Here is a 10,687-nt window from a genome sequence, read left to right on the forward strand (position 1 = left end):
GTCAAAAGCTGTTTTAAGGTTGGGCCTCTTGTTTTAAGTTTCTTATTACTCACTGAGAATTTTAAATAATAATTTAAAAAATCCTTTAAAAAGAATGATCATACCCAGAAGATGGTTTGGGGCTGAATTGTTAAATCTCATAAATTTGAAAGTCTGGATGATGTTGATTTAGCCTCAAAGTCTAAGATAAGAATTCTCTTGGCCACAACTTCTGACCCCTTCCCTATTCTCTTGATGGTCCCTATTTTAGAAGTCTTGCCTCTAGAAGTCAGAAATTAGAAGACTTTGACAGATATTTTCTCCCCTTTCTGAATTTAAGATAGAAATGGAGACAGTGGTTCCTTTAGTCATTGAATAAGTCTGTAAGACCAATGATCCAACTTGTATTATGACCTGTGATTTGAGGGGCTTAATTTGCTGGTTTTTAATATGATAAACAAGTGGGTAATGGCTTCATGTTAATTGCTTCTCTCAGTTTTGTGAAATACTGAGGACATTGAATTTTTAGAAATAAAACCCAAAAGTCGTTTTGGCCAAACATAGTTTTTTTTTCACTTACATTGGTATTTTAATTATCTTTACTTTCCATGTGAAAAAAGTATCTATTATAAAATGAAATAAAAATCCTTTTCACACTGTATGTCTGAAGATTTTTCTCAAGTGATTTATAATTAGGCTGTAAAAACTTTTCAAATTTAACATTGAACATCTCAGTGTGAGAATAATAAAATAATAATTTTATAATAAGGTCAAATCTTGATTATTCAAGAAAAGATTATTCAATTTGTCAATGAACTGCACTCCTCCTGCCAGGCATCAGTCAGATTTAATGCTCATTATCAGCAGGTAAAGGAAGAAATAAAACTAGCAGCAGAACTAGTGGCTGATCTTTGAGTCTTTTTTTTTTTGCCTTTTCTTTTAAAATCCATGATTCTCTCTTTTCCTGCTTTAAACAGATGTTAGTGATAATCTATTTTTGGAAATTACTTTCATTGTTTTATGTCTGATTGATAATGCAACTTCTCTTTTAAACACCAGCTATGGGATATGGCTATATATTTAAATAAACAAATGTAACATTCTAATGATCAAAGAATACTTCCAATAAGACATTCTATAATTAGTGATCTGATTATTAATAATTTCCATAGTATTATGAAGGAAAAATGCTCTTTAAATCCACCACCCTTGAAATAGGGTCATAGTTTATGTTCTTTACATAGAAGCCTCATAGTTTTGCCTTTCAAAACACACATTAATCATCCATATAAACCAGCAAGTTGCAACCTCCATGAGCTTCTGTTTCTTCATGTTTAAATAAGGGATTTGTCTTAGATCAGTGGATCTCAAACTTTTTCATTGCGGTGAGATCATTCATTTTAAACAAAACTTCAGTGGAATAGAATTTCAAAATGAAATGTATACTTCTAACCATAGTAGAAAAAAAACCATGGTCCTGTCAGTGGATTAGTGATATCATAAATATAGATATTTCCTCCATCAGTGCTAATTACAATCCATCCATCTCTTCTTAGTCTGTATAATTCTTATCTTTGCTATTTGAGGAAGCCTTCATGAAGACTATACTCAATATGCTGGAGGCCTTTCTTTTGTTTTGTTCTGTATTAAATTACACGGCTATCCTGAGTACTTGATCTGTCCCTCTCATATTTAAGATCTTGCAATCTTTTTTGATAAATGCAATCATAGAGATAACTTTATACAGTGATTGCTGCTCTGACTATTGGCCTCAAATGCTTGCCATAGATATTTGCCATTGTCAAGTTGGATGCCTTGCATGAGATTAAAATGAAAGAAGCATGAGTGAGATCCTCCAGATCTTTGCAGATCACATTAGGTTGATTGAATCAAGGTCTAGAATATTACAATGCCTACTCTATAATTGCCCTAAAAATACATTCACATAAAACTAAATGATTTCCTATTGTCCATATTATAACATAGAGTTGGATGGTTAATCCATTGAATTAGTATGTCAGTTCCTGTATTCAGGACATGTACTAGAATGGACCTGAAAAGAAAAAGCTGGATGATATTTAGGAAATTTCACAGTGTTTTTAATGATTCAATAATTTAATCCTTGGACTAAGGCGTATTATTTACATACAAATTGTCTGAAAAAGCACTGTGATCACTGATTTGGATTCATCACCATCTTTAAGCTATCAAAGTTGCTTACAAATGACTGGGAAATGGAAAGGCACATAGTGGGTGCAAGTAAGCTGCAGAATCCCATGGTGACTTATGCTAAAGCTATGGGATATTATGGAGGAAATGTATCCTTTGAATAATATGGAGGACAAACTGTCTGTATCACCTTTTCTGTCATGTTTCTTAATTTAAGGGTGGAGGCTATTTGAGTAAAATGCTTAAATCACCCCACCTGACTTAAAGTATGTCACGATGCTAAGCCCTGATACATTTCTCAAGTGAGAAAATATCGGTTATTTAGAAAGTGTGAGCAAGGCCCAGACAGACCATTGAATAAATCAAAGTTGTTTCCATTTAAATTAGGTGCTCACACTGTTCCTAATGGGTGACTTGAGCACATCCCAAAGAGTTTATATAACAGGAGACAATTCATAACCTGAGGAGAAATTTCAGTGGTTGAACAGCAGGGTATATTACAGTGTTTATTGAAAGACAAGCACTTAAAGGTGCACATGGGCAAGGAACAGCCCCATGTGTCTGAACTTTCCCACTTTCTTCAGTCCTTAAGGAATTGTAATTGGTAGTCTCAGCCTCTGTCTTCTGCTCTGAGCTGCAAATAGGCCAACAGACTCTTCAGTCTTTCCTCCACTATAGCTCAGTCTCATTTTGTCTTTCTAATTCCACTGGTTGCTCCTATGCTCCTGATTATTTCTGACTTAATTCCTGATCTCCCTCTTCCTTCCTCTCTTCTTCCTGGCCCTTGAAATCTCTTCTTAGTGGGCAAGTGACACAATCTTTTTGAGCCTCAGTTTTCTCATCTATAAAATAGGGATAATAATGCTTTTACTCCCTACCTTAAAAGGCTATAAGGAAAATATTTTGTAAATCTTAAAGTTTTATATACATAAATGCACACATAAGCTATCAGTATAATATATGTTATCATCATTAATAACTATTTTTGATAATCCTAGGTCTTCAGAATTGTGTTTATTATACTACCCCCAAATCTGGAAAAAAAAAGTTTATTAGATTAATGTATGGATAAATAAGCTAAATTCGTATAAGAAATTGAACAGTCTAGGGGAGGAAATTTCCAACAAAGTGACTCATAACTAAAATATTTATAATTCAGTAGACCACCTCCCTATACCACCTTCTTTTTTCTCTCTTCCTTATTTTGGATCTCCCAGACTTCATATTTGAGCATATTTGACTAATTTTGTCCACCTACACAGTATGTTTATTTTTATATCCAAAATTATTTGCTTAACCAGGGGTGATACTTGTGAGTCATCCATGATGTAGTTTAGTGTCTGTTGGCACTTCTATTAAGCACTTCTACTTGCAGTGGTTTCTTCTCCACTTATAAATATTTGTCTCATGCTGTGATTTGGCATGGATACTTTCACTTCTGGAACATTTTTTTTAAATCCAGTTGAATAAATCTATTGGAAAGTTTTTGTGAAGCAAGAGTGTTGAAAATAAAGATGTTTTAAAATTCCATTTCACCTTTTTATGACATTTAAAAGCTTTTGTGCTTAATATTCAATAAATAGATGGCCAAATTTCCTTAGTGTGGAGCAAATTAGAATTACACTTTGACATTTATCTGATCACAATCTTTTATGATTCCATCATTCCTGATGCTGTATGACTGCAATTCTTATTCTTCATACTCTCTGGAGTATCCTTATCCTTCAATCTTCTCTTCTTTCCTAGACCACATTGTTGTTTATCTTTCATTCTTGAAGAGGACAATGATATGATGTCTTGACTTGCATATAAATTGGATTTAAGTGAGGCAGAGCTGTGCAAAGTCATCAGCTTCACTTTCTCCTCCGGAATTATTAGTGGCAAGACAAAAGTCACGATGACTGGTGACAACCCAGCCCTAGACCATAACTCCTGCACTGGCCACACTCTCCTCCCTTACCTATCTTGACCCCTTGGTGAACCAACTCAATTCTACATTATCTTCTACTCTCTTATCCATTGCCTTTTTGTCCTTGCCAACCCCCAACCTTGGATTACTCTCACCATTCACTTCCTTTGATTCTACTCACATGCTACTAAAAGGAGGTTGAAGAATCATGAAATAATACAATAAATTCCACTATAGATCAATGTTATTTTAATCTGAACTGGATGTTCACTTCAGCAATGTACACATTTGCTATCCCACTCTCCCCGGAAATTGTTTCAAACTTTCTCATCTTCAGCCTCCCACAACAGTCTTTCTTCCACCATTTAGTTTATGTGAGAGCCTCAAACAATATTTCCCTTAAAAAAGAGACTTTTTACCAAGATCTCCCCCTTCGCCCTTCCTCCTCATTTCACACTATTCAGACACCTGCTCCCACCATTTTCTCCTTTGTTCTAACCTCAGATAAAGAAGTAGTCCTTGTACTCTCCAAAGCCAATCCATCTATAGCCACCATTAGTACTAGCTCTATATGACTTCTCCAATAAATTGGCCCTACTCTCCTCCTTAGTCCATCTCTTATATTCAATTTCTCCCTATGTACTGCTTTTCCCTTAGCTTCCTACAAATTCCTTTAGAAACCATCTACCCTTGGTGTTTATACCTCCTCTCCTTTAAACCCTCTGTAGTCCTGCTCCTGACCTCATCATTCAACTGAAACTACACTCACCAAAGTTATATGAGATCTTTTCATTGTCAAATCTAATAGAGATTCCCCAGTCATATCCTTCTTGACTTTGCTGTAAAATCTGACACTGACACTGTTGATCACCTAATTCTAGATACTCTATCCTTTTTAAGTTATAATGACACTGGTCTCTTCTGGTTCTCCTCCTACATGACTGACTACTCCTTTGCACTTTCTCCTTCTCCTTTATTGAATATTTTTATTTATTTATTTTTTTTAGCCAGGGACAAGGTTTATTAAAGATCTTCCACATTGGCTAGACTCTTAAGGAATATGAGCACCTTAATGGAGACAAGATGGACCTTATATATAGAAAGACTGTGGGAGGGATCTAGGAAGGATCTTGATGAGAATGACTGTGAGGTTGAGAATGGGGTCTAGATAGGGTCAAGGGTGGGAAGTAGCCAGGGGCCATAGGGAGGTAAGACAATGGAGGGCTAGTTTAGGTTAAGGGTTAACAGAGAATTGGGAGATTGGGCAAAGGTGATAATGAAGGCCAGCTGATAGGGTTATAGCCTCAAGGGAATGCCAGAGAGCTCCCTGATCAAGTGGGAGAATTCAAGGAGAATCCCTTAGACAAATGGGACCCAAATTCTTTTTGGGGTAAGGGGCAAAGGTCTTAGCTGCTGAAACTGCTTCCTGTTGGCAAGGGGCATAGAGCTGTCCCTGCCTCTCTGGGCCCCATTCAAGCAGTCAGACTTCAGATCCAGTGGGTTAGAAAACCTTGGACTCAGTTGGAGGTTGGTAACCTGAGCAATCATCTGAAAGTTGATGGCTAGAACCCTGGAGGAGACAAACCTGGCAAGGAGATTAAGAATGGTTGGGGTGGCATGAGTAACTCACCCAGGAATTCCCTGATCTCAAACAATTAGCTCAATTGTCTCCCACACTTCCAGGGTAACATGGGGAGGTCTGGTGCACAGAAGGAAAAGGGAGATAGGAGGCTTAACTAGAGAATATTGGCTCCCCAACTTCACCATCAGGTCCCTTCCCAACAAAGAAGCAGGGCAAGAGAAGAGCATAAGGAAGGAGTATTCAAACAACAGATCCTCAAATAGGCAGGGGAGGAAATATGTCTGGAGACATCCATTAGCCCTTCAATGCCCATGACCATATGGGTCAAGGGCTGGGTAGGGCCAGAGTATTTGGTTAAAACAGAGAATATAACCATGATAAAGTGGGTAACCTTACCTTTGGTCTCGATTTTTTGCCCAGGGATAGGCAAGAGAGATGAAGAAAGTAGGACAGTTAATGAGCCCCAGGCTCCCCTGTCATTCTCACTCTTGAGAAGACTGGAGGATGGGGTACTGGGGGGTGGTGACTCCACCACTTTTCCAACCTCTGGGACAATCCTTCCTCCAATGTCCCTCCTGGTAACATCTTGGGCACATATTGGGTCCCAGAGGCATCGGTCCTGGGGGCTCCTTCTTGGGGGGGGGATGGCCTGGAGGGTCTTTCCTTGGACCAGTGGGCCTCCTTGTGGCTCTCACTGCCCAAGTTGACAGGCTTCTTCCTAGGGTGCACCCTGGAGGGGCACTCCTTGGATCAGTGACCCTCCTGGTGGCATCCAAAGCAGGTTTCCCCACTGCCAGAGTTGCCAGGAGCACCCTTGGATCTTTCCTTGGCCATGGCAGCAGCCAAAAATTGAGCATGTTCTCTGTCTCTAGCCCTTTTCCTTTGTTCTTTCTCCTCTGTTGCAACTAGGTGTCTGTTGTTAAAGACTTCAAAGGCCATCTCCAGTAATTGGGCCTGAAGTGTTTAGGGTTCCATCACCAATTTCTGCAGTTGCCTCCTAATATCTGGGGCAGACTGATTAATGAAATACATACTAAGGATTGCTCCCTCTTCTATAGAGTTGGATCTAAATTTTTAATAGCTTCTAATAGCCTGTCTTGGAAAAGGGCAGAGTTTTGCTTTTCTCCCTCAGTAATTTTCTTAATTTTTTGAAAAATTTGAAATGCTTTTGAAATGCAGTTCTTAGGCCTTCTAACAAGGCAAAATACCATATAATTTCTTTTTCCCCTATCCTCACTCTTCTGATAATCCCATCCTGGGTCAGTAGTGGGAACAGCAGCTGTTCCTGGGGGTACTTTGTGGAGTCATTGCTAGCCAAATGATCCCCAAATTTTTGGGCTTGTTTCCAGATTCTCCTCTTCTCCTCAGTGGTAGAACAGGTGGAGAAGAGGATATGCAAATCACCCCAAGAAAACTTGAATTGTAGAGACAGGTCCCTAAAGCCCTTAGATCTTCTGAATATCACCCCAGTTTCTCTTTAACCTAAATGAGGTCTGAAATGGAGGTCAGAACACGCATTCTAATTGTCCCATTAGGGAAGGCAGGAACTTCTCTTAGGGGAAAAAGCCCTGAAGGCGCTGTGGGAACAGGGGCTGGGGAAGAAGGGAGATAGGAAGTCCCACTTCTTGTGAGCAAGGGACTGGGGAATGCCAGCTGGCAAAGGGAAAAATCAACCAGCACCTCAGGAGAGGGAGGGGTCAGGGGAAAAGATATCACCTAGACAAGGGCAGATGCTAGGATCTGGGTGGTCCTTGCCTCAGGGTGAAGGGCTGAGGAGGAGGTGCAGAGGTATGGCCCTTGTCCAAAGCCTGAGTAGGGATCACCTTTGGAGCAGGGACCTTCCAGTCTTGGCTGGAGAAGAGCTTGGGATTAGGCAGTTCTTCCCGGTTAGCAGGGAACCATATGATGAGATCTAGAGGTTTAAGGATACTGGGACCCCAAAATCATGACACATAGGTCTTGCCCAAATGAATTTGACCCAAGCTTTCTTTCAGTCAGAGACAAGGTTTATTAAAGATCCGCCATATTGGCCAGACTCTTGAATGTTTGTGAGCTATTGACTAGGTTCTTAAGGAATATGAGCCTCCTTTATTGAATCTTTACCCATGTCCTATCCACCAACCATCAGTGTCCCCTAGTGTTCTGTCCTAGGTCATCTTCTTTATTGTTATTGTTCTCTGTACAATTTCACTTTTTGATCTCATTAGCTCCTATGTGTTCAATGCTCATCTCTGTGAGAGCTGGATTGTAAGGAAAGCTGAGCACTGCAGAATCAACACTTGAATTGTAGTGCTGGAGAAGACTTTTGATAGTCCCTTGGGTAGGAAGGAGTTCAAATCAGTCAATACTTAAAGAAATTAATCTAGGGTATTCACAGGAAAGTCAAATACTGAAGCTGAAGCTTAAATACTTTGGCCACATAGTGGGAAGATGGGACTCATTGAAAAGATTCTATTGTTGGGAAATGTTGAAGGTGAAAGGAAAAGGGAATGGCAGATGATGAGATGGATAGATAGATAATATCATGGAAATAATGAACATGAACTCAGACATATTCAAGAGACAGTGAATGATAGAAGGGCCTGGTATGCTACGGTCCTTGGGGTCACAAAGAGTCAGATATGACTGAATCACTGAACAACAAAAATGCAGACAATTCCAAGATCCATCTTGGAATGGTTTGTCTCTGTCTTTTTATGTCTCCCACTCCACTTTCTCTTTCTCTTCCTCTTTCCATATCCCTTTTTCTCCCCTCTCTTTTCCTCCATCGTTCCTCTCTTTCACTCTCTCTTCATCTTTCTTCCTCAGCTCTCTCTTTATTTATTGAACTATAGTCACACATTACTAACTGCCTCCAGGACATATGTTTTGTAGACATCTCAAACATAACAGATTCAAAACAAAATGTATTATCCTTCTCCCTAAACACTATTTTCCCCAACCTTCCTATGACTTTTGAGGCAGCACCATCCTTCCAGTCACTCATGCCTACAAACTCAGTGTCCTACGTGAATCATTAATCTTACTTACTCCACATATCCAATTCAGTACCAAATCTTCTCATTTCTTCCTTCGTGACATCTCTCCCATATGCCTCTTTTTCTATATTTGTACAACTATCATCTTAGTTCAGGATCTCATCATACCTCATCCGGACTATTGCAATTGCCTTCAAAATGGCCTCTGCCTAAATACTCTCCTCACTCCAATCTATTCGCCACTCAGTTGCCAAAATGATTTTTTGAAAATGTAGGCCTGACCTTGCTCCTCCATCCATGCCCAGCTCCAGTAGCTCTCTATTAATTAACCTTAGTATCAAATAAGAACTTTTCTGTTGGCACTTCAATCTCTTCAAAATCTGGTTCTTCCTTATCCTTTCAGTCCTCCTATGCTTTAGTCTCCTCCACATACTCTATGACACGATTGTCCTGGCTGACTTGTAGTTCTTTGACCTTTACACTCCATTTCCCATCTCTGTGTCTTTGCACTATCTTCTTCCATTCCTGGAGTATTCTGTCCCTTTACCTCTTGGTTTTCTTCAAGACTCAGTTAAATTCTCACATTCTCCAGGGGGTCATTGTCATTTCTTCCAGCTTCTTGTGTTTTCCCCTCTCTGATTACCTTTCATTTACTCAGCTTATAGTTTATATATGCTTATTTATTTACATGTTCTTTCCCTCATTAGAATGTAAACTGTTTGACAGCAGGGATTGTTTTGTTTTTCTTTGTATGTCCAGGGTTTAGCTGAATGCCTGACACATCAGGAAGTGCTTGATAAATACTTGTTGACTGACTGATTGACCATATGCCTTTAGAACTTTAGAGGAGGTTTAAAAATTATCCCTACTAGACTTGTATCATTTTATATTACCATACAAGATTGCTTGGTTAAATAAGCTTCTTACAGACAAACAGAATCTCTAGGACAATAAGGATTGATAGAATCAATTGATAAAACAAAGATTAATTACATTATGCAAGTGTCCTTCAAAATTTGGTATGATCAATTTTAGTTTATAGTTTTTAGATTTTGGAAAAAATAGAATTTTTGCCCACTGTAACTTTATATTTAAGGAAAAGATTGTAAATTGTTTTAGAGATTGATATGAATAATAAAGTTAATAGGAAACATATAAATAATTTTATATTTAATTTAAATGTGCTTTGTAAAATTTTCTAAAACCGTATGATTTATTTTCTACCAAGAAACACATATACCAACAATATTTTCAAGTGTTTAAGATATTCCATTAAAACTGGGTGAAATCAAGGCTGTTACTAGGGTTGGACAACCATAGTTCTGCCAAATGTGCTAAAATTGTAGGATGCCAAATTTAAAGTGGAAAACATAGAGGCATTGAATTAGGATCTGTTGTTCAGTACTTCAAGGGTGTGTGATTTCATCTGTGTGAGTGTACCCCTCACCAATACAAATAGCAACCTCTCTACCCCTTTAGTCTATCTATGGTCTTTTTAAGTTAACATGGTTAAAAAATAAATCAAGTCCAGTCTTTTGGGGACGAGTCTCCTGAATGTAGGTAGACTGGTTCTCTGACAACAACTATATATTCAGTATATTAACTGAGATATGTCAAATACATCATCATCATCACCAATTTTTGGCTGACTATTTTAGAAACTCTTCCAAGTTAGTAGCACCTATCAGTGTTTGGGCACTACTGGGACAGTCTTCAAGATTCCAAGTCTTCTCCAAAGTGATAAGGCATGCATAAGAGTAGGAATAAGTAGAGGATGAATGTAATTTCCTTTTCAATCCTTGTATAATCTATTGGGTATTAATACATAGGAGTCTTAAGTGACTGATGAAGACTTGCAGTAGTAGATATATATTAGAAAAAAAAATAACTTGATCCTAGTTTGTTTCTGGGAGAAAATTGAGCAACATTAGGTAGACCATGAGTGGTACTGAAGTACCATTGAGTATGTTATCATTTCAGCGGCTTGGTGGACTCTCTCTGTCTTTGTGTCTCTGTGTCTGTTTCTCTCTCTCTCTCTCTCTCTCTCTCTCTCTCTCTCTCTCTCTCTCT

General features: G+C 38.5%; 1 protein-coding gene across 1 annotated transcript in view; it reads left to right on the top strand.

Annotated features, from left to right (window-relative positions):
* The window catches only part of DNAH5 (dynein axonemal heavy chain 5), a 294,914-nt gene that overhangs the window by 281,452 nt on the left and 2,775 nt on the right, over positions 1-10,687 (top strand). The window lies entirely within an intron of this gene.

This window comes from Vombatus ursinus, unplaced genomic scaffold, assembly GCF_900497805.2.
Source record: "Vombatus ursinus unplaced genomic scaffold, bare-nosed wombat genome assembly UNPS02014791.1, whole genome shotgun sequence".
Taxonomy (NCBI): domain Eukaryota; kingdom Metazoa; phylum Chordata; class Mammalia; order Diprotodontia; family Vombatidae; genus Vombatus; species Vombatus ursinus.